This window comes from Typopeltis vanoorti, chromosome 19 (genome assembly GCF_054136105.1).
Source record: "Typopeltis vanoorti isolate ZY-2024b chromosome 19, IOZ_Tvanoo_1.0, whole genome shotgun sequence".
Classification (NCBI taxonomy): Eukaryota; Metazoa; Arthropoda; class Arachnida; order Uropygi; family Thelyphonidae; genus Typopeltis; species Typopeltis vanoorti.
Genome location: NC_143567.1, coordinates 20,881,719 through 20,903,983, shown reverse-complemented (window position 1 = coordinate 20,903,983; position 22,265 = coordinate 20,881,719). Strand labels below are relative to the sequence as shown.

General features: G+C 34.0%; 1 long non-coding RNA gene across 1 annotated transcript in view; it reads left to right on the top strand.

The window, feature by feature from the left end:
- The window catches only part of LOC150095899 (uncharacterized), a 100,234-nt gene that overhangs the window by 61,072 nt on the left and 16,897 nt on the right, over positions 1-22,265 (top strand). Inside the window, exon 2 of the long non-coding RNA XR_016549974.1 lies at positions 5,012-5,080. This is a non-coding gene — a long non-coding RNA (uncharacterized LOC150095899). The remainder of the gene's footprint in view (positions 1-5,011; positions 5,081-22,265) is intronic.

The following is a 22,265-nucleotide window of genomic DNA, read 5'->3' as shown; positions in this document are numbered from 1 at the left end:
GTTTATGGAGTGGTATGATAGACTTTGTTTTTGCTAGGAGGGACCTTACACGATGAGTCTTGATAGACTTGTGTTTTCTAGGAAGGACCTTCTGCAATGAGTCTTTTGACTCCTTGCAGGGCTAAATAAAAATAATAATAATAATAATAATCTCCTGAAACCTATTCACTGTTGGGCACTCATAACCACCTCTGGCAATCCATTCCACTCATTCACCACTTTCCAAGAAAGAACATAGTCTGCACATCCTTACTAATAACACTCTTAGACAGCTTCCGTATGTGACCCCTTGTTTCCACGCTCCACTCCCCATTTATCGAACATTTTCTGCTGTGTCAATCTTATAGTGTCCCTTTAGTAACTTATATATTTCTATCATATCCTCCACCTTTCAGCTAATCTCTACAACCCACAACCCCTCAATCTATCCTCATATGGAACATTCCACTGACTTGTCACCAGCTTGGTCACTCATTTCTGAATCCTCTCCACAACATCCTGATCACCAAGAAACATAGGCAACCAAATCTGTGCACAGTAGTCAACATGTGGCTGAATTGTAGCCTTATAAAGAGGGATAATAACCTACCTGTCTTTACTTGTGAGTGTTTTCTTCAGCATCCAAGTAATCCTTGGGGCTGTTTTGCCAATTTTGCAATATGTCCACTGAATTTCAAACCTCTATCCACTGTCACCCCGAAATCCCTAGCCTCATCAATTTCCTGTAAACAAGTAGTGTCAGTATGATACAGTATGCATCCTTTTCAACCCAGAGTGCATAACTTTACATTTTGCAACATTAAATTGATAATCATTATCCTATGCCCAAAATGCCAATTTATTTAAGTCATCGTGTAAAATATCTACATCACTTTATCAACTATTTACCTTCCCTAATTTTGCATTATCAGCAAACCACTACATGTCTTCCTTAAAATCTTCTGCTGTACTATTTGTATATAAATTAGTGAGTAGTGGTCCTAGTACAGAATCATGGGACATCACAAGTCACCCTCTTTTGCCGTGATTCCACTCCTCCATACACTGCCCTCTGATATCTATCACCCCCCCCCCCTCCATCCATCCATGCCACCAACCTCATATCCATTGAGGTTGGTGGCATGGATTGGTCCGTACGGTGGCATTGGTCCGTACAGAATCATGGGACACCACTAGTCACCATCTTTTGCTGTGATTTCACTCTACCATACACTACCCTCTGATATCTGTCTATCAACCCCTCCTCCCCTCCTCCATCTATCTATCTATGCCACCAGCCTCATATCCATTCCCATTTGCTCCAACTTATGCAGTGGTGTAGCTGGGGGGACAGAGGGTGCGGTCCACCCTAGGCAAAACTTTGAACCTTTTTAAGCTTTTGCAGTTAATTCTAAAATATCGTCTCAAGAACTCAATTCCAAATATTGTAATACTACTACAAATTTTCTTCACAAATGCTGTAAGTGTTGCTAGTTGTGAGAGGAGTTTTTCTAAATAAAATTGATTAAGAATTACCTACATTGCTGTGAAATAGACTTCGCCAATGTCATCGATGATTTTGCTAACAGAAAAGCAAGAAAAATAACATTTTAGAATGTTGAAATTAAAGTTTTACTTCAAAAATAAACATAGTATTTTAATTTGTTTCCCCTATATGTCGTTTTGACTTTTTGTAGTATTGTTAGTATGTATTAAGAGGGGTGGCAAACTCAGGGACCGCCCGGCCATAAAAGCTCTAGCTATGCCACTGAACTTATGTAATAGTTTTCCCTGCAGTATTCTGTCAAATGCCTTTACAAAGTCCAGCAGTATCATGGTGTAGCCATTTCCTTTATCCAATTCTGATTTCACTTTATTATAAAATGTGAATAAATTACTGAAACAGGATCTACTTGTTACAAAACCATGCTTTCCCTATAAAGTATCATATTCCTATGCACCAATTATCACTGATGTTAGCCTACAATATTCAGGCTGAAATATAATGGAATAGCTACAGAACAAAGTGAAATAATTAAACAGCAGGTTTAAATATTTCTAATAATTTAATTAATTTAAGAATTTTCAATTAATAAATTTAATAATTTTATAATAGAGTGATAGCTGAGTTGGATAAAGGGAATAGCTACACATTGATTTTACTGGAGTTTTTGGAAAAGCATTTCTCTGAATACATATGGAACTTATGGAGGCCTTGATAATAATAATAATAAAAAAAAAAAATCAGAACAAATGGGAATGCATATGACATTAGTTCTAAGATATGAGGATGGCTCATGGACAGATGCCAAAAAGTGGTATATGAAGGAGCAGAATCCAGCAGAAAGCAGGTGCCTAGTGGTGTGCAGCAAGGTACTGTCCTAGGATCATTACTGTTTAATTTGTACAAAAATGATATAATAAATGAAGGGAAATATTAATGTTTGTTTATGATCCAAATTGCATTGCATTATATTTAATCAAAAGCAATGGAGAAAGCTTGCAAGTTGATTTACATCTATGATAAATTTAGTTTAATCCTTTATCCCAGTGAGAGCAAACAAAGTTTGCACCTGAAAATATTTTCAGGACTGAATATAGTGTTGTACTATCTTACCTGGGTAAGTAGTACAACACCAGGCAACTCATAGCAAAGGTGGAGCAAGCTACCCTTGCTACTGCTTCTGCCTGGTATCTCCAACTCTGGGCCTGGCTCCCACTGAAGAGACCTCAATAAAGGTCGAAACTAGTCTGGGTAGTGGCCAATCCCTTAATGCATAACAGTATACATATCCACAAGGAGATGTGTTTTGCATCATGGGAGATACTGGGGTAGGAATGTTGGTAGCCTGCTACACCTTTGCTACGAGTTGCCTGGTGTTGTACTACTTACCCAGGTAAGATAGTACAACACTATATTCAGTCCTGAAGATATTTTCAAGCGCAAACTTTGTTTGCTCTCACTGGGATAAAGGATTGAATTAAATTTATCATAGTCTAACCCAGTGATAAATAAACTTTCAACATCTTGATTTACATCGGCTGACAGCATTGGCAAAAGATAATAGATCATAGTATATCACAAGCTATGTTCATTCCACATTGACAGAACAGTATTTTGTACTCCAGGAAATTGATAAAGCTCAACGATCAGAGGACATATTACTAAGGTAGCCATGATAGCTCACAGAATTATTTGGTTATTGAAGAATACTATAACAAGCAGAGAAGGAAGTTATCATTATTTGTGTATAAAGGCTTGATAATACTTCCACATCTGATTATTATGTGCAGGATACAGAGTCAAGTGAATCAAGATGGTAAGTGGCCTATGAAATGCTCAGGGTTAGGTAGAATAGAGGGGATATGATAGAAACATTAAAGTTTCTAAAAGGTTTTATAGGATTGATGCAGCAGAAATATTTCAGCACTGGGCTACAAGGAACAGAACAAGGTCATCCCTTGAAATTGAGTAAGAATGCAATAAGGATGTGAAAACTTTATGTTTTATTTGGAGAGTAATGTATGAGGATTGCTAGAAATAGTTATGATGGTTTTGTCAGTTATTGTGATTGGAGCGAAGTATGCTAAATATTGTGTGAATAGTTTGAATTTTCCTCAGTGAGTCTCCAAACTTCATGGTGGTGGTTGTTGTTATGTAGCATGTTGTTGTTATATATGGCATGACTCACAAAAAAAGTTAAGCAAGTTTGAGCGTGGTTAGTAGTTGGAAGGAGATCAGTCATTCGATGCTGTTGGCACATTCTCCCTGGATGAATCTTGGGACTTCCAGGAGGTGTCACATAATAAAAATAATGATAATAATATAACAACAACCATTTGTTGTTGGTGATCTTGCAAGCAAACTCTTCCTCTCACTCAGCTTCCTGTCTTTGTTTCCATAATAATAATAATAATAATATCTGTTTGAAGACAACAGCACTGTGTTGAATTACATATCTAGGAACATTAATGTCTTTCCTGTTCAAATTCATGATGAGCTCGACACCCTCTTTATAGCAACCAGAGGTAGTACAGCCTATAAAGAATGCCAGACGAGAAATCCACCAGACTGTCTAGAGATAGAACTTTATGATGAAGTCTGTAATTTTGTTCTTCCCATTCTAGATATACTCGTTATTTCTTTTCTCTCTCAAATTATATTTTATTGTTAATAAATGTAAAATTAATGAATTTGTAACACTTACAAAGATATGCTATGCTTGCCACCACAGTTAGTTTAGTGGTAGGTATCAAGTAGCAGTGTAAATTTGTCTGTGGTCTTTTCTAGCCTTAGATTAGGTGTTTATGTCCCTTTTTTTTTTTTTTTTTTTTTTGTGTTCATCATAGCATCTTGTTATGTATTCATCTGACCATCTGGTTAGATTTCATTAAATTTTCTATGTGTGTGCAGCTAATGATGATGCTCTGAGTAAAAATAAAATAAAATTAGACTAAATAATTTATTTTATTTTGTTTTTATTTTTATCTTGATTTAAAGAGGCTAAGGAAATAAATGATGTGAAGATTTTGATTATTCATCATAAGCTTTAGATACAACAAAATATATAATGAAATGTTCCATTATTTATTTCTTTTATTTACTTTTTTTTTCTAGCCACTAACACTAAATCAGTAAATTATAATACCCAAAAAATTATGTTATTGTTTTAATCCTCTCCTCAGTCAACTGCAAACAAACAAAAGTTTGTGTCACCAGGAGAAAAAACTTGGTTACACAAATTTTATATGTAAATTATATGCAAAAATTAGCCTGCTTGGTTAACATTTTCAAAAACTGATATATGATCTGTGGATGATATCTTATATTGAAATAATTTAATGTGCAGTGCAGTGAGTTAAATCAGTTGATTATCAGGATTTGTGTGTAAGGAGTTTAAAATTTCTAGTGTTTAATCGATTAACTGGAATTTAAATTTCTAATATAAAAATTACCTAACAAAGTATGTCTGTATGTTAAGTACTATTTTTTGATTAATTGCAAATTTTTAATAATAATAAACATTTTCAGGGAGTAAAGAGATCAATCACTAGGCTTCATGGCGGAACTCTAGGATTTGCTGAAGTCATAGCTATTAAGGTCAGTTTTATGGTAGAATCACTGTGGTGCATTTGTGTACCTGTGCTGTGATTTGTCAGAACTGACCCTAATTGTTTGTTGTCTTGTTTTGTATTATTTTTATTGTGTTAGAATTATTTTTATGTCCTATTTTGTGATTTGTCATTGTTTTGTTTGTGACATTTTATTAGTGTCTGTGCTGCCTGGAACAAATAAAAAAAAAAAATAATGAAACTCTTTATAATTTTTCCAAGTGCATGAATGCATTTTGTAAGTAACTGAGATGTACAGGTTGAATTTTTTTTTTCTTTAATGTAAAACTTCGCATGACAACTTATCTTTCAAACTGAATGTGAATAATGCAAAAATGGGATGAAAACTTATTTCTTTAGAGGTAATGAACTCTATTAGTTATTTTATTTTATTTTATAACATTCTTAGTTTACTTTATAACAATCTTAGTTTGCTTTATAAGATTACTAGTTTACTTTATGAATTTAAATGTAGTTTATTTTACTAAGCAAATCCAGTACGAATCTTTCAGCACAAAACTTGCAAGTTGTAAATCAGTAGTTAAAATTAAAGGAGGTACAGAAAGATATGCTGGTTTGATGTAAATTTAGGTATAAGGCAGGATGGACAGATGCTGTTATGCACAGTAGAAAGTATTTTTAACTTGGGTATAATTATGTTAAAGATACCAAGCAATTTTAAACTTCGTTTTACTCCATTTTTCCCAAGTGAGCAAACAGACAAAATGTCAAGTTTGCGCCTGCAATTGATGCAAGACTAGCTGATCCCACAGGTAGTGAAAGACCAAGGCAACTCATGGTAAAGGTGGAGCAAGCTCTGATCACTAATCTTAATATTTACCCTTATTTACCCTTAATGCCAAAACACATCTCCAAGAAGGGGATGTATGATGTTTTGTATTAAAGGCAAGGGGCCACTACCCAGACCGGTTTCGACCTTTATTGAGGTCTCATCAGTGGGAGCCAGGCTAGAAATACCAAGATTTAGTAATGCAGAGCTTGTAAGTATTTTACCAAAACAAGTTACCATAAGGTGTTTTAACCTTATTAAATAAAAATCTCAGGAGGAGATCTAAATGTAGAAAGTATTTTTAACTTGGGTATAATTATGTTAAAGATACCAAGCAATTTTAAACTTGGTTTTACTCCATTTTTCCCAAGTGAGCAAACAGACAAAATGTCAAGTTTGCGCCTGCAATTGATGCAAGACTAGCTGATCCCACAGGTAGTGCAAGACCAAGGCAACTCGTGGTAAATGTGGAGCAATAAGGTTAAAACACCTTATGGTAACTTGTTTTGGTAAAATACTTACAAGCTCTGCATTACTAAATCTTGGTATTTCTAGCCTGGCTCCCACTGATGAGACCTTAATAAAGGTTGAAACCGGTCTGGGTAGTAGCCCCTTTAATACAAAACATCATACATCCCCTTCTTGGAGATGTGTTTTGGCATTAAGGGTAAATATTAAGATTAGTGATCAGAGCTTGCTCCACCTTTACCACGAGTTGCCTTGGTCTTGCACTACCTGTGGGATCAGCTAGTCCTGCATCAATTGCAGGCGCAAACTTGACATTTTGTCTGTTTGTTCACTTGGAAAAAATGGAGTAAAACCAAGTTTAAAATTGCTTGGTATCTTTAACGCTATTATGCACAGTTATTCATTATCTATATGGATCACATTTTGTAAGAAAGTGGCATTAAACCTTTGAATATGATGTTATATCACTAAATAAATCCAATGGAAGTCTTCAGGACTCCTTAACTCAATGCATAACTGCTTTATTTTGTAGGAAAATCAGCAACAAAAAAAAGTAACAATTATCAAAATAGGCAGTTACATAGAAAACAGTATCTGCATTTTCAGAAGTAAATACATGATTTAGATTAATGCAGTCAGAAGTGCATTGAAAAGTAAAACCTTGACAATATTGGAATCTTGACAAATAACAGATTAATTTGGAGGCTGCAAACTTTAATCATGTCAGACCATTGCTTCCACCCATGACAGATTTTGCTACAAACATATAGTACATTCATACTGTAGGTGGATGATTAAGAATTTTTATTCTGTTTTTATTAATTTTATATAATTTTTATTTACTTTTTATGTATTCCGGAAACCCTGCTCTAGAGACCAAACAGAACTTTTTCAAGCCACTTCAAACCTCCAAAAAGCAGGGCGATGGTCTCACACTCGACAACATAATTCATTTCCTATTTAGAGACAATCGCAAACATCCATGCCCATAGCAGGATTCAAACCCACAACCTGCTGGTTGGAGAGCAGTTATGCTGACCACTTGACCAACCAGGCCCGGCTTAACAAGTGTATTATTATGTATAGATTTTTTAGGGAAAAATAGAAAGTAAGTTAATTTCTTTAAATAGCATTTAATTTTTAAGTACAATTCCTTCTAGTTTCATAGCATCTGTTGTTGCAAAAATAAATAGATGTATTTATGTTATATCCCAAAGATATACTCCTAAATTATATTCTAAAATTTGCCTAGCATATTTCTTTATAATATATTTTTAGTTTTCATTGTAATAAGTAACATATTTATGATATGTACCCAATTAAAAGCACTTGTTTTGATATCAGAATGATATGAGTAATTTATCTTTAATATGTAAGTGATTTTTTTTCTTTTTTAGAGTGAATGGCATTTATGTGCCTGAAACAATGCCTCCATAGTAGTAGACCACCTGAAGATTATTATTATTATTATTACCCCAAGTCCTCATCTAGGAGATCCTTTTTTCATACCCACAGCTCATCATACTGTGCTTTAAACATGCTCAAATTGTCTGAAGACAATTTGTGCATGTTCATTCACAACTCTGCATGCAAAAAACCTGCTATTTTGATATGCCATTATAAGTTAAATTTTAGTTTCAAGCTATTGTTAACTTTTTTTGGACCATCTTTGGTAAATGCAACTAGGATTTTTTTCCGCAAATAAATAGCTGGGAATGTATTCATATTAAACGATATTTTTTCTTGACCACAGAAGCTATGTAAATTGACTATTTGGAAAATGTTGATCAAGTATCTGAGAAAAAAAACCATTTTAATACCAACTAGTTTCACCAACTTTAGCTGTTGGCATCATCCTGAAGATGCTAACAGCTAAAGTTGGTGAAACTAGTTAGTATTAAAATAGTTTTTTCTCAGATACTTGATCAGCATTTCTCAAATAGACAATTTACATAGCTGGGATGTGTTTCAATAAAGAATTACCATGAGTAGGTATATTTAAATAATTATAACACCAGAATTAACTCATGTAAAATATTTTTTATTAGTATAATTTTTGCCTGAGTATCACAGGCATCTTCAGTACAAAGCTGATAGAACAATAACTGACAATTCCAAAAGGCACCACCTAAGCAGGTAATGTAAGATAATTAAACAAAAAGCTCATTAAATTTCCTAACTTATTAAAAAATAATAAAATAAAATAAAAATAAATAATTAAATAAAATAATACACACACACACACACACACACACATTTAAAAAAATAATAAAATAAAAATAAATAAAAAATTTTAAAAAATAAATAAATAAAAAAGTTAGGAAAGATTAGCTGACTTAAAAAGTACTTTGTCACAAAGGGGATGGATGTAGACCATTGGATCTGTTTAAGTTAGGAGAGTGAAGTAAAGTTTCACATGTTTCTTTATAAAGCCCATGAGGAACCGATTTTTGTGAAAGACTTTTGTCTTGTTCCAATGAACTTTATGTCTAGTGTTGATGGCATGCTCTACAAGTCCAGACTATTCAGGTTCAAGATATTCAATATAAGACTTGTGTTATTGTAGCCAAATAAAAGCAGATTTTCCTGTTTGTCCAAAATAAGATAACCCTCAAGAGCAAGGAATCTGGTAGCCAACTGGATGATCGAGATGTGAAAGAAGCTTGTCCTTTGGAGAAGTGAGAAAGGTGGAGATTTTTCTGATTGGATGAAAGGCAACAAAAATATTTAGTGGTTTTAAAACTTTTGCAATGCATTTACTAATACCTAGTAATGAGTTACCTAGAATATGAGTAGTACTAATACCTAGAATATGAGTTATTTCTTCTGTATTTGAAGAGGTAGAGATACCAAAAGTTCTTTTGATGAACGAATTCTTATAACGGTCAATGAGTTTAAAGAGTGGTATGATAGACTTTGTGTTTCTTAGGGGGCACCTCCCCTCGATGAGTCTTGACAGACTTTATGTTCTTAGGAAGGACCTCCCACAATGAGGCTTTTGACTCCATGGAGGCCTGAATAATAATAATAATAATAATAAACCATTAGATAAAAAAGTTGAAAAAATATGTTGCAATTCTTTCTGTAATAACTCATCTGAAGAACATAAAGAGTGGGCCCAATGAACCAGCGTTTTAATAGTTCCAGCCTTTTGACTGGAATGGTGATGAGATTCAGCATGGATATAATGGCTTGTATCAGTCTTCTTCCTAAAAACAGAGAAATGTAGGTTACTATCTGATTGGTGAAGAATTAAAAGATCAAAAAAGGCTAACTGTTTATTTACTTCTTCCTCTAGAGTGAATTTGATCCTTGGATGAAGTTCATTTAATTTAGAGAGAAACTGTTGTAATTCATAAGAAGAGCCATTCCAGATAGCAAAAATGTCATCTACATATCTGAACCAATGAGTAGGTCTGGGAGAAATGTTATTTCTCCCAGAAATGTTATTTCTGGGAGAAATAACGTTGTTCAAAAATACGTTGTTCAAAGATTTGCTTTGTTTTTTACTTTTTTATTTATTTTATTGTATTATTTTTTAATAAGTTAGGAAATTTAATGACATTTTTTTTTAGTTATCTTACATTAGCTGCTTAGGTGGTGCCTTTTGGAATTGTCAGTTATTGTTTTATCAGCTTTGTACTAAAGATGCCTGTGATATTCAGGCGAAAATTATACTAATAAATAATATTTTACGTGAGTTAATTTCAGTATTATAATTATTTAAATAGCTGTGAAGAAGTTAATTATATGAATGTTCCAGTTAGGACTGGCTATGTGCTGAACTACAAAGCTATAAATTATGACCAACTCAGAAGAATACTATCTTTGGTTCCATGGTATCAATTACAGAATGGTAAAAATATCAGAAGAGCATGTAAATCTTTGAAAAGAGATTTAAATAAGCATATCTGAATGTGTTCCAGGTTTGAAGAACATGAACAGTTAAACAACAGATCCATAAGAAGAAGATTATGTGGAAGGAATAGCATGTGAATAATAGTAAGAGAAGCTATTAAATATATTTTATTTCAGGTATTTCAGGTCAGGTAGTTTCTGACCTCTGGAATGTCGAGTATGAGGAAAGATTGAAAAGATGTAATTTGCAGAGACTAGTGGAGAGAAGGAAGAGGGGAGATATGATAGAGACCTACAAGTTGGTAAGGGGTTGCTATAGGATCAATGGTGGAGAAGTTCTACAGCGAATAGTGGGAGATCAGGGGAGAACCAGAGGTCATCCCTGGAAACTGTATAAAGAGGGTGTGAGTAGGGGAGTGAGAGGCAGGTTTTTTTCGTGCAGAGTTGTGAATGATTGGAATGCCTTGCCTGAGAGCGTGGTGTCTGCAAGGAGTTTGAATGTGTTTAAGACCCGGTATGATGAGATGTGTGTGAGATAAAAGGACCTCCTAGATGAGTCTTTAACTCCATGAGGTCTTGTTTAATAATAATAATAATAATAATAATAATATTAAACGAAGGAAAATTACAAGTATTGTGTAGAATGCTAAATAAGGGTACAAGAAGAAATTGGAAACTGTGTGCAGGCTAAAGACAATTCAAAAGAACTTTACTGAATGCAGACAGTACTCTTGCGTGAGAAGCAGATGAGATTGTTCAGTTAATGAGTGCTCACTTTTCTAAGATATATCAACCACATGTATGTAACATGGTGCACAGTGGTACTATCACATTGGTTGAAGAGATAGAGGTGAATGAAAATGAGGTTGAATAGGTGTTGATTAACATGGATAAGAATTCAGCAATAGGGATAGATAGAAAGTCAGTGTACACACCAGATGTGTTAACCACATTGGCTAGGCACTTACATGTTTGTATAACTCAAGTCTCAGCCTCAGGAAAAATATCACAGGAATGGAAAGAATGAATGATAGTTCCATTGTACAAGGATGATGCAAAAAACAGTGCGTCTAACAATCAACCTGTCAGTATGGGTGGTGAAGATTTTAGAGAAGTTGGTAAGAACTTGAATATAGATGAGCTGACAGACAAGCTGTACACTGCAAGGTATAGCATGGATTTACTAAAGAGAAGTCATATTTTAGGTTATGATACTGTTGGACTTTGCTAAGACATTTGATAGACTACCATACAAAAAGCTGATGCATAAACTGGAGAATATAGGATTGTAATATAGAGTGAGCAACTGATTGCCAGGTATCAGAAAGTGGTATACAATGAGTTTGAATATAGATTTAAGGTGACCAGTCGTGTACCCCAAGGATCAGTCCTTGGACCATTGTTGTTCAATCCATACATGAATGATATTGCAAAGAATCTCACTGGAGGAGATGTTCAGTTGTTTGCTGATGATTCAAAGATAGGCAGGGCAATCAGCGATGGTACTATATTCATCATTTACAGGGTGATTCGAATAGGCTGGAAGTGTGGAAAATTATAATGACTATCTGTTTAACGTTAATAAGTGCAAAGTTATACACTTGACACTTAGTATCTACTGGGTGTGATGAGATTTCCAGTGGCAGTATATGTTGGCAGGGTTATACCACAAGAAACTGATGAGGTTAGGAATGTTGGAGTTATGGTGGATAGGAATTTGAAATTCAAAGTGCACATAGTAAAACCTGCAAATACAATTCAGTGGTTAAATGCAATGTTGAAACGAACATTAACATGCAAGGATAAGGAAGTCATTTTGCTTCTTTACAAGGCCTTAATAAGACTGCACCTGGACTACTGTATGCATATTCGGTCTCGTGGATTCAGAGGGAGATAAAGAAACTGGAACAGGTGCAGAGAATAGTTACAAAGTTTATAATCAGGATTACGAAATGTAGATTATGAGGACAGATTGAGGGTATGTGGACTGCAGATTCTTGTAAACAGAAGACAAAGTATTTCAGCTGATAAAATTTTTCATTATATGAAGGTGTGGAGAGAGCATGGGGCATCTATGAAGTTTATTTTGTTTGAAGTCAAAAAAGGGATAAGAACTAGATTTTTCTCTCACAGAGCAGTGAGTGAGTAACAGTTTTCCTGTTGAAGTCATCAGTGCATCTAGCATGAATGAGTTTATGCATAGGTGTGACAGCTGGTGTGGGTGATATATGGCCTCATATGTAATAATAGTAATAATAATTAATTCATATTTATAACCTCATAACTCAGAAAAATTGACCAACAGCCATAGAGTTCACATTATTACAGTTAATAATACATACTTATTAGTATTTAGGGCCACAAGATAGTTGTAGTTTCTTGCTGTTCTCTCTCTCTCTCTCTCTCTCTTGATACCTATGAAATTATTGATATCCTTTGACTCATTTATCCATAATAGATAGGAGTAGAGATCAGTTGCCCTTCAATCTTCCAAAAATTAGGACAAAAGGACACCTGCAAGCTGTCTCCTGAGCTCTTCATAATTCCCCCCCCCCCCCTTGTAGTTCCACATATACCCTTTTCTTACAGAGTTCCTCACACTGCTGGCAACCACCAAGGTAATCACCTCATGGTCACTCTCACCAATTGGTGGGTGATTTGACACTTCATTTATAATTACATCCTCTGATGAGATGACCAAATCCAAGACCATCAGTCCTTGTGTGCCCTCTGTTACATACTGTCTGAGGTAGTTATCCCTTAAAAACTCATGAAACTCATTTTCTTTACTTCCAGTTGCTATCTCATTATTCCAGTCTATATTTCCATAATTAAAATCATCGTAATGATCACTCTTTTCTTATTTGCTTGGCTAATTTGATTATCCATTTCATAGTCACTATCATCCACATTTCCTCGTCTATAACAATATCCAACCAAGTATTTGATTCCATTCACCTCTATCTCATACCATACTGCCTCAAAACCACTGGCACTATTTCCGTCTTGCATCTCTACTTTGTATGGACATAACTCTTTCTCTATCATCAATAGCACTCCCCCTCCCTTTTTACCCATTCTATCCTTCTTGGATACAATTTCCCAGGTCTCAAATCTGAATAGGTTGGTAGTGATGTTATGCAGTGGTAAATATGGACCAATGGGATGTTCAAATGCATGTATACAAATGACAAGAAATATCAAAAATACAGAGAAGAATTTTTTTTATTGATCGGTTCGACTTGTGCAAAAATTATCAGTATCAGTGAGACCCTGAAACTACAGAAATGATGTAGTTTCAGGGCTAGAATGTTATGGTAAAGGGAATAAGATGGGAAAAGGTTTATTACTAATGATAGTTGAAGAACTACAAAAAAATAGAAGTTAAGGAGAGTTTATACGTTTGAGGGAGAACAGTTCATTTGAGGCTATATTCTGTGAGATAGAAGCTAATAGGATATAATACACTCATGTTCATAGAAACTGCATCATCTGCTGTAACCATGTTTTGTTTTGGTAATTAAGTTTGAATGCCTATTTGAAAAAGAATAATAACACAATAATTGTCGCAAATAATAAAGGCAATATAACATTTTTATTTTTTATTAACATTTGGTTCTTTTTAATACAAGATGTGACATAATTAGGAAATGACAACAAAATTGAAAAATTTACAAATATTTCAAAAATGGAGTGGGCAGTGATATTTTCACTGGAAAAACAAATACCAGAATCAAACTTTAGTTCAACTATACAGTTTTACTAACATTCAAAGCTAAAAATTTACTTTTTTTTTTCTGTTTAGTACATAGTGGATAATCCTCTTGCCTTTAATACAGCTTGCATTGGCAGAGCATTGACAAAACCAATTTCCTGATGGATGCAACTTTTAATTCATGGTTCTATACTCTTATAATGGCTTCTTGGAGCTCCCAATTACTTTGGCTTCTTCTTGTGTATTTTGGTCTCCATTAAGTACCACAAATTCTCAGTGGGGTTGAGAGCTGTTTCCTGGCCATGGTAGTCACTGAATCGAGCATTCATTGAGCCATTTATTAACCTGCAACAAAAACTATAGCTGTTTTAAGCACTAAACTCAATTAATATAGTATTTTAGGGTTATAATAGCATTATTTACACTTTTTTGCACAATGACAAGGGGAAGAGTCATCCTGAAAGATGCAGTTCGTCGTTATGGTAAAGTGATCTCAGATAGTAGGCAGTATACTGAAAATACTTCACCTGAAGTATTTTCAGTATGACTTCTGCATTACTTCAACCTTAGTATCACCTCTGGGTCTGGCTCCCACTGAAGATACCTGAATAAAGGTCGAAACCAGTCTGGTTAGTGACCCCTCCCATAATGCATAACATTATACATACCCATAAGGATGTGTGCTTTGCATTATGGGATTCTAAAGCAAGTGATGTGAAGTCATTAGCTTCTATATACGAGTTGCCACATCCTGAAAATACTTCAGGTGCAAACTTTGTTTGCTTACACTTGGATAAAGGATTAAACCAAGTATATATAATTTCTTGGTATCTTTAATTTATAGTATAATCAAGTGAAAAAACTTCCAACAATTGATAAGGATTCTTCTTCATGATCAGGATGGAGCCATTAAGAACTTATGTAGAGAACATAATAGAGAATGGCTTGTGACAGGTATTGAAGGGAATAAATAACCTTGATGTCAATAAGAAGATTGAATGTGATGACATATCACCACACATCTTAACGGAATGTTCCGGTGAATTGGCAATAGCATTGACATGCCTGTTTAATAAGTCTTGCAAGAGCACAGGTTCCAAGGGAGTGGTGGAAAGAAGATAAAATTGTTCCACTGCATGAAGGTAGTGATAAGGCTATAGCTATAAATTATAGGCCAATCTGTATAACTGGAGTTGTGGTGAAGGTACTGGAGAGATTGGTGATAAGTAGGATACAGAAATGAGTTTGGTAACAGCAGTATTTTCTGTGGTTATCAGCATGGATTTGTTAAAGAGATATCATGTTTCATTAACTTACTTACGTACTATAACATGGTGACAAATACCCTAGACAAGGTAGATGCATATATTGTGGTGTACTTGGATTTTGCAAAAGCTTTTGATAGACTGCCACATGACTAACTGTTATATATGAGAGTGGTCTGAAAGGTTCTTGGCCTAACAATGAAAAAAATAATTTATAATATAAAAATTATTTTTAATTTTCAACATAATCTCCCTTAAGACTAATACATTTATTCCAGCGATGCTCCAGCACCATTATCCCGTCCCTGTAGTGGTTCTCAGTAAGATCTGCAAAATACCCCTCTACAGCTGCAATCACCTCTTCATTCGAAGAAAAACACTGACCAGCAAGGAAGAGTTTTGATTTTGGGAAGAGATAGAAGTCAGAGGGAGCCAAATCTGGGGAATAGGGTGGATGTTCCAACAATTCATAGTGCATATCCCTTAATTTTCCCATTGCCAAAACACCTTTGGGAGAAGGTACATTGTCCTGATGAAAGATGATTTTTTAATTCTGCAAACCGGGTCTTTTCTCATGAATTTTTTTGTCTAGTATGGTTAAAAGATCAGAATAATATTCCCCAGTTATTGTTTTACCCTTTTCAAGATAATTAATAAACAAAATGCCTTTAGCATCCTAATACACCGATGTCATGACCTTTAATGTTGATGGAACCAACTTTGTCTTCTTTGATGCTTCTGTTCCACTATTTTCACTGCTGTTTGGATTCTAGTGTGTAATGGTGAATCCAAGTCTCATCCATAGTAATAAATTGATGCACAAAATCAGTTTTATTCTTGTTAAAACTTTCCAAACACTGTTCAGAGATTTTCATGCTAATGCGTTTTTGATCTGCTGTGAGCAAGCACAGCACCCATCTTGCACAAAGCTTTTTCATTTGCAATTCTTCATGCAAAATATATCCTACACATTCTTTTGAAATGCCTATAGTCTCGGCAATTTCATGCAGTTTGACTCACCGGTCAACCAGTACCATATCGTGCACTTGTTCAATGATTTTTGGTTTCGTTTCACTTTTTTGGATGTCCTTCATGCGGTTCATCTTCAAGGCTGGTACGGCCATGTTTAAACTCAGCAGCCCATTTCTTAATTGTTGAAAATGAAGGAGAAGAGTGCCCATAAACTTTTATGTACTTCGAATGAATTTCTTTTGGTGTTAAACCTTCTTTTACAAAGAATTTTATAGCCGCACGATACTCAATTTTATCCATTTCAAGGGATACAGACAACACTTTTGCTTCAGACAGCTGTATAAAACAAACTACTTGATAGAATGACTTGCAATTTCACATGGACAATTATGACAGATGTACTAACTTAGACTCTAGACTCTCAGGGGACCCTGTAACCCCTAGAGAGCGCGTCCCCTGGGTGGCGGATAGGGGAGCCCACCATGTGCGTGTGTGTGTATATATATATATGGTGGGGTGGTCCGAATATACTGAATAAGGACTCGTGGACCAACAGGGCCATAAGGGGCAATCATCTTGATTGTAAGGGAAGCGGCACTCCCATGGACCCCTAGCTGGATCTATCCTCTCCTTCTACTTTGAGGAAGACCCACTTACTTTAATCTTTCCTATAAGGCCCTATCAGCCAACTCTTCTTACTTTATGACCCTTGTGCTATTAGAGTACTCGAGGGCCATGGGATCTTTTCATTTCTGGCCTTACAACTATGTTCTTTCTATAAACCTTACTATATTTCTTCTATAAACTACCCTTTCCCCTTCAATATACCCTATTCCTCCTATGGGTTTAAATTCGTAAGAAGGCGAGTTCAGAAGCCTTAAGGTAGCAGCCCTACCACTGAACTATTCCATCGTCAGGCTGGTCCCCTGACATGGAGAACATAACCATACTTGTAAGCTGACAGAAAAAGATAATCGGATTGAATCTATGGGAAACGACCCTGGAATGGAAAAGGGAAAACGAAAATGGAAACGACAAAATATAATACACATAGCAAACTGGAATGTAAGAGGAATAGCATATAAAGAAATAGAATTAGACCAGTTATTAAATGAAAGAAATTTTAAAATAGCAGTAATCACTGAAACAAAAAAGAAATTAAAAGGAACTATGAGAACTGAAAATTTTAATGTGATATACAGTGGAGTCGACAGAGACCAAAGAGCACAAGTAGGAGTCATGATTTGGATTCATAACTCCCTTTCAAAACAGTTAAAACATTATAAATTATGGAATGAAAGAATAATAGAAGCTAGAATAAAAATAGATAGAGGCTATTTAACAATAATTGGTTTATATGTCCCAGAAGAAGGAAGAGAACAAGATAATATTGATTTTTATAATCAGCTACAAAACATATATAATAAAATAAATAAAAATGATTACATAATTTTAGCAGGAGACTTAAATGCAAGAATTGGAAACACGAAAATTAATAATAATATAGGAATACATGGAGAACATACTCTAAACAGAAATGGTAAAAAATTGATTGACTTTGTAGTTTATAATAACCTAAAAATAATGAATTCCTTCTACAAACATAAAGACATACATAAATATACTTGGGCAGCAAGAGGATGGAAATCAATATTAGATTACTTCATATTAAATGAAAAGACATCAAAATTTTCACTAGATGTTAGAGTTCACAGAGGATATGAAATAAGCAGTGACCACTTCCTTGTGAAAATAAAATTAAGATTACCACCTAAATGGCTACAAGTAACAAGAACAGAAAGAAAAATTGAAACATTTGTTTATAAAACTAGACTATTGAATGACACAAATGTACAATGGCTATATGAACAAAGAATTAACCAGTATCTAGATAAAATAAAACAAAATGAAGAAATAGAAATAGAATGGCTTAATATAAAAACGATACCAAATGCAAGAGCAAATGAAAGCTTAGGAAAGACCAAAAAATTCAATAAAAGAAAAAAACTGAAGATCTGGGATGATACAATCAAAGAAATAATCAAAAAGAAAAAAGAAGCCTATCACAAATGGTTAAGAAGTAAAAGATTAGAAGATGAAATAGAATATAAAAGAATAAGAGCCATAGCTAAAAGAGAAGTCAGAAAAAGACATAGAGAATAATGGAATAAATTTGTTTCTAATTTAGAACATGATTTATATAAAATAAGACCCAATGTATATAAGATTTTGAAACACCTAAATGCAGATACCAAAGAAAACATAAAATTAAACACTGAATTGAAATTAGAAGAATTTCTAAATTACTACACAGAAATGTGGACAGACATATATTTTAAAAAAGACAACTGGCAAACAATTAACGAAAATGAAAAGGAAATAACTGAAGAAGAATTAGAAATCAGCCTGAAAGAAACAAGAAACGGAAAATCACCTGGAGAAGATAAGCTAGGTTCAGAACTATATAAATTCGCAGGAACAAGATTCAAAGGAAGACTCCTATTATTTTTAAATAAAATTTACTCAACTGGTATCCCCCCAATAGAATGGAAAAAAGCAATTGTGATTCCTATCTTTAAGAAAGGTAATAGAGATGACCCTAAAAACTATAGAGGTATCAGTATACTAAATTCATGCTACAAAATATATAGCAGAATCTTAAATAACAAACTAATGAAATATTCCGAAAACTTTATTCTAGAAGTACAAAATGGATTTAGAAAAGGACGATCATGTATAGACCCAGCCTTCTGCCTAAAATTAATAATAGAGAAAAGAAGAGAATATAATTTTGAAACACATATTGCATTTATTGACTTTGAAAAAGCATTTGACAAAGTTAAAAGAAACATATTATTTAACATATTAAAAGAAAAAAAAATACCAAATAATATCCTAAAAGCTGTCACAAGTATATATGAAAATAATCAAATACAAATAAGATTAAATCATGAGCTATCATATACAAGAGAGATAAACCAAGGGGTCCGACAGGGATGTCCCCTCTCAGCAACTCTTTAATATCTACTTAAATGAAATAATAATAAAATGGAGTAAAAATTTACATCAAGGAATTAAACTTTCACCTACAGTTAACTTAAACACTCTCCTCTTTGCTGATGACCAAATAATAATTACAAATGCTGAAGATAACTTACAGGAAGCTATTTTAAATCTAAATGAGATATCCAAAGATTATGGTATGATAATATCAATGGAAAAATCAAAAACTATGGCCTTTAAAGGACAAGATCCAGCAAGAACTAAAATAGTATTAGATAACAAGATCTTAGAACAGGTGAATTCATTTAACTACCTAGAATGTATGATCACTTATGAAAATGAAAAAGATATAAACATAAAAATTGCAAAATATTTAAAAATAACAGGAGTAATTAACTCTATATTTAAACCAAACCTAGTTCAAAAACAAACCAGGCTAAAAGTATACAATACATTAGCCCTACCGGTCTTAATGTATGGAAGCGAAATCTGGACAATAGAACAAAAAGACAAACAAAGATTAACAACAGCAGAAATGAAGTTTATGAGAAAAACTGCAAAGTATACCCTATTTGATCACAAAAGAAACGAAGATATTATGAAAGAATTAAACCAAGAACCAGTAATTGAAAAAATTAAAAAATATAAACATAGATGGATGGAACACGTTCAAAGAATGAAAACAAAAAGATTACCAAAACAAGCCTTAAAGTACAAGCCATTAGGAAAAAGAAAACCAGGACGTCCTCTTAAACGATTCAACGATGACTTCTAAGGCCGGGACAGGCCATACTAGGCCTAAATCCTTGATACGTATGATGATGACTAACTTAGAAAAAAAAATGCCAATAGTGTTGGAGGCCGAGAACTTTTCAGACCACCCTCATAAATTGAAACATGGGATTGGATAACAGACTTCTGAGTTAGATCAGTGACTGACTCTCATATAGGTATGAGAAAGTTGTGTGTGTGGGGGGGGGTTGCACTATCTCGAAAGAGGAAGGCCACTAGTAATGTAGTGCACAGCCAGTTTTGGGACCATTGTTGTTCATTTTGTATGTTAATGATATTGGGATGGGCTTAACTAATATGCCACTCTTTTGCAGATTATGCAAAATTGGGGAGTGCAATGCAGAGTCCAGTGTATGTTATGCCTCTCAGGAGGACTTGAATAAATTGCATGTGATCTGAACTTACCTGCAATGTATGATAGAGTTTGTGTTGTTTATGATTGGCCTCCAACAATCTCTTATGACTCATAAGACCCATCTTATGAATATTATGCACAAAATAATGATAGAAATATGGTGAATATTTTTTTAGTAATTTGCTATTAATTGTAATCTAAATTTTTATATGGCTCTATAGTTGATAGAGCTGAAAGAATAGGAATGAAGTGAAAATCTAATTAAAAAAATGAAATGTAAATAGAAATAATGGCTGGAAACTGTGAAAGCATTCTTGAATTTTAACAGTTGATTTTTCTTTTTCACCTTTTTTTTTTTTTTTTCAGAAGTTTCAAAATATTTTTAACGAACATGAATTTTATTCTCTTATTTGCAAATATCTTGAAATTATTATTCTCGTATTACAACAACATACACATTAAATGAGTAAGGTTAAGATTAAATGCGACTAAGGAAGTGAAAAGGAAATATTTTGCTTGGTGGGTTGTTAATGAGTTGATTGCATTGCCAGAGAGGACGATGACTGCTGTAACACTGAATGTATTTAATTCAAGGTATTGTGGTCTGTGAGTGTTCAACCTCCCATGACGAGTCTTGTTACTCCTTGGAGGCTTGGGAAGTAATACTAGTACTAAATTTTTCATAGTACACAAATTTAAATGTGTCTTCTTATATCAAATATGGGTAAATTACAGATTTTCTTAAATATTATTGCTGTATCCATTTGACATTGTATAAATTAAATAAGAACTTTATATAAATAAGGCCAGCCTGATTGGCTGAGTGGTTAGTATATCCTCTCTAAATCAAAGAGGCTGCAGGTTCGAATCCCACGTAGGCATGGATGTTTATGATTGTCCTCTCCTAATATGGACTGGATCACTATGGGAGTAGTAGATCCAAAACCTCCTGCAATGGGAGAGGCCTTCACCGTGCTGTGGGTAGAAAAATAGGCTGTTAAAAAAAGAAAAAAAAAAAACCGTGTATATATATATATATATATATATATATATATATATATATATGTATATATATATATATATGTATAAGGTATTAATGGCTAGTTGCAGTTTAGATGTTACAGTATTAACAAATTTATTATTAATATACCATGTCAGTTGTAATTATGAAATTTTGTACTTAACAGTTTTAAATACTACATGATTTATAATTAATCAGTAAATTATTTTAAATACTACCTTAACTACTAAATTGGCTGGCCGAGTGGCTAGCATATCTGCTCTCCAGCCAAAAGGCTGTTGGTTCGAATCCCACCGTGGACATTGATGGCGTTAGTGTTGTTGTGGTTAGTCGTATAATAAGTTTAGTTTAATCCTTTATCCAAGTGTGAGCAAACAAAGTTTGCGCCTGAAAGTATCTTCAGGACTGGGGTAAGGTAGTGCAACACCAGGCAACTCGTTGCAAAGGTTAAGAAAGCTCTCATTACTCCTATCTCGGTATCTCCCATAATGCAAAGCACATCTCCTTGCGGATATGTGTAATGCTATGCATTAAGGCAAGGGCCACTACCCATACCAGTTTCGACCTTAATTGAGGTCTCGTCAGTGGGAGCCAGGCCCAATAGTGGAGATACAAAGGCAGAAGCAATGAGAGGTCATCCTAGCCTATAGGAGTTGCCAAAGGGTGTGCAACCTTATTATTAAATTACTCCGGATTCAGAGAAAGATGTTGAGAGTTTATTTTTCACTTGGTTAGACTATAATAAGTTTAATTTAATCCTTTTTTTCATAGTCGTAGTTCGGTTAGTCGTAGTTGGTGGAATGAGTGGTAGAGTACGTACCCTCCCTTGATGAGTCCTTGGACTTGGATTTAATATAATATAATATAATATAATATAAATATATTATATTAATAATATAAATATTATTTATATTATTAATATAAATAATAATACT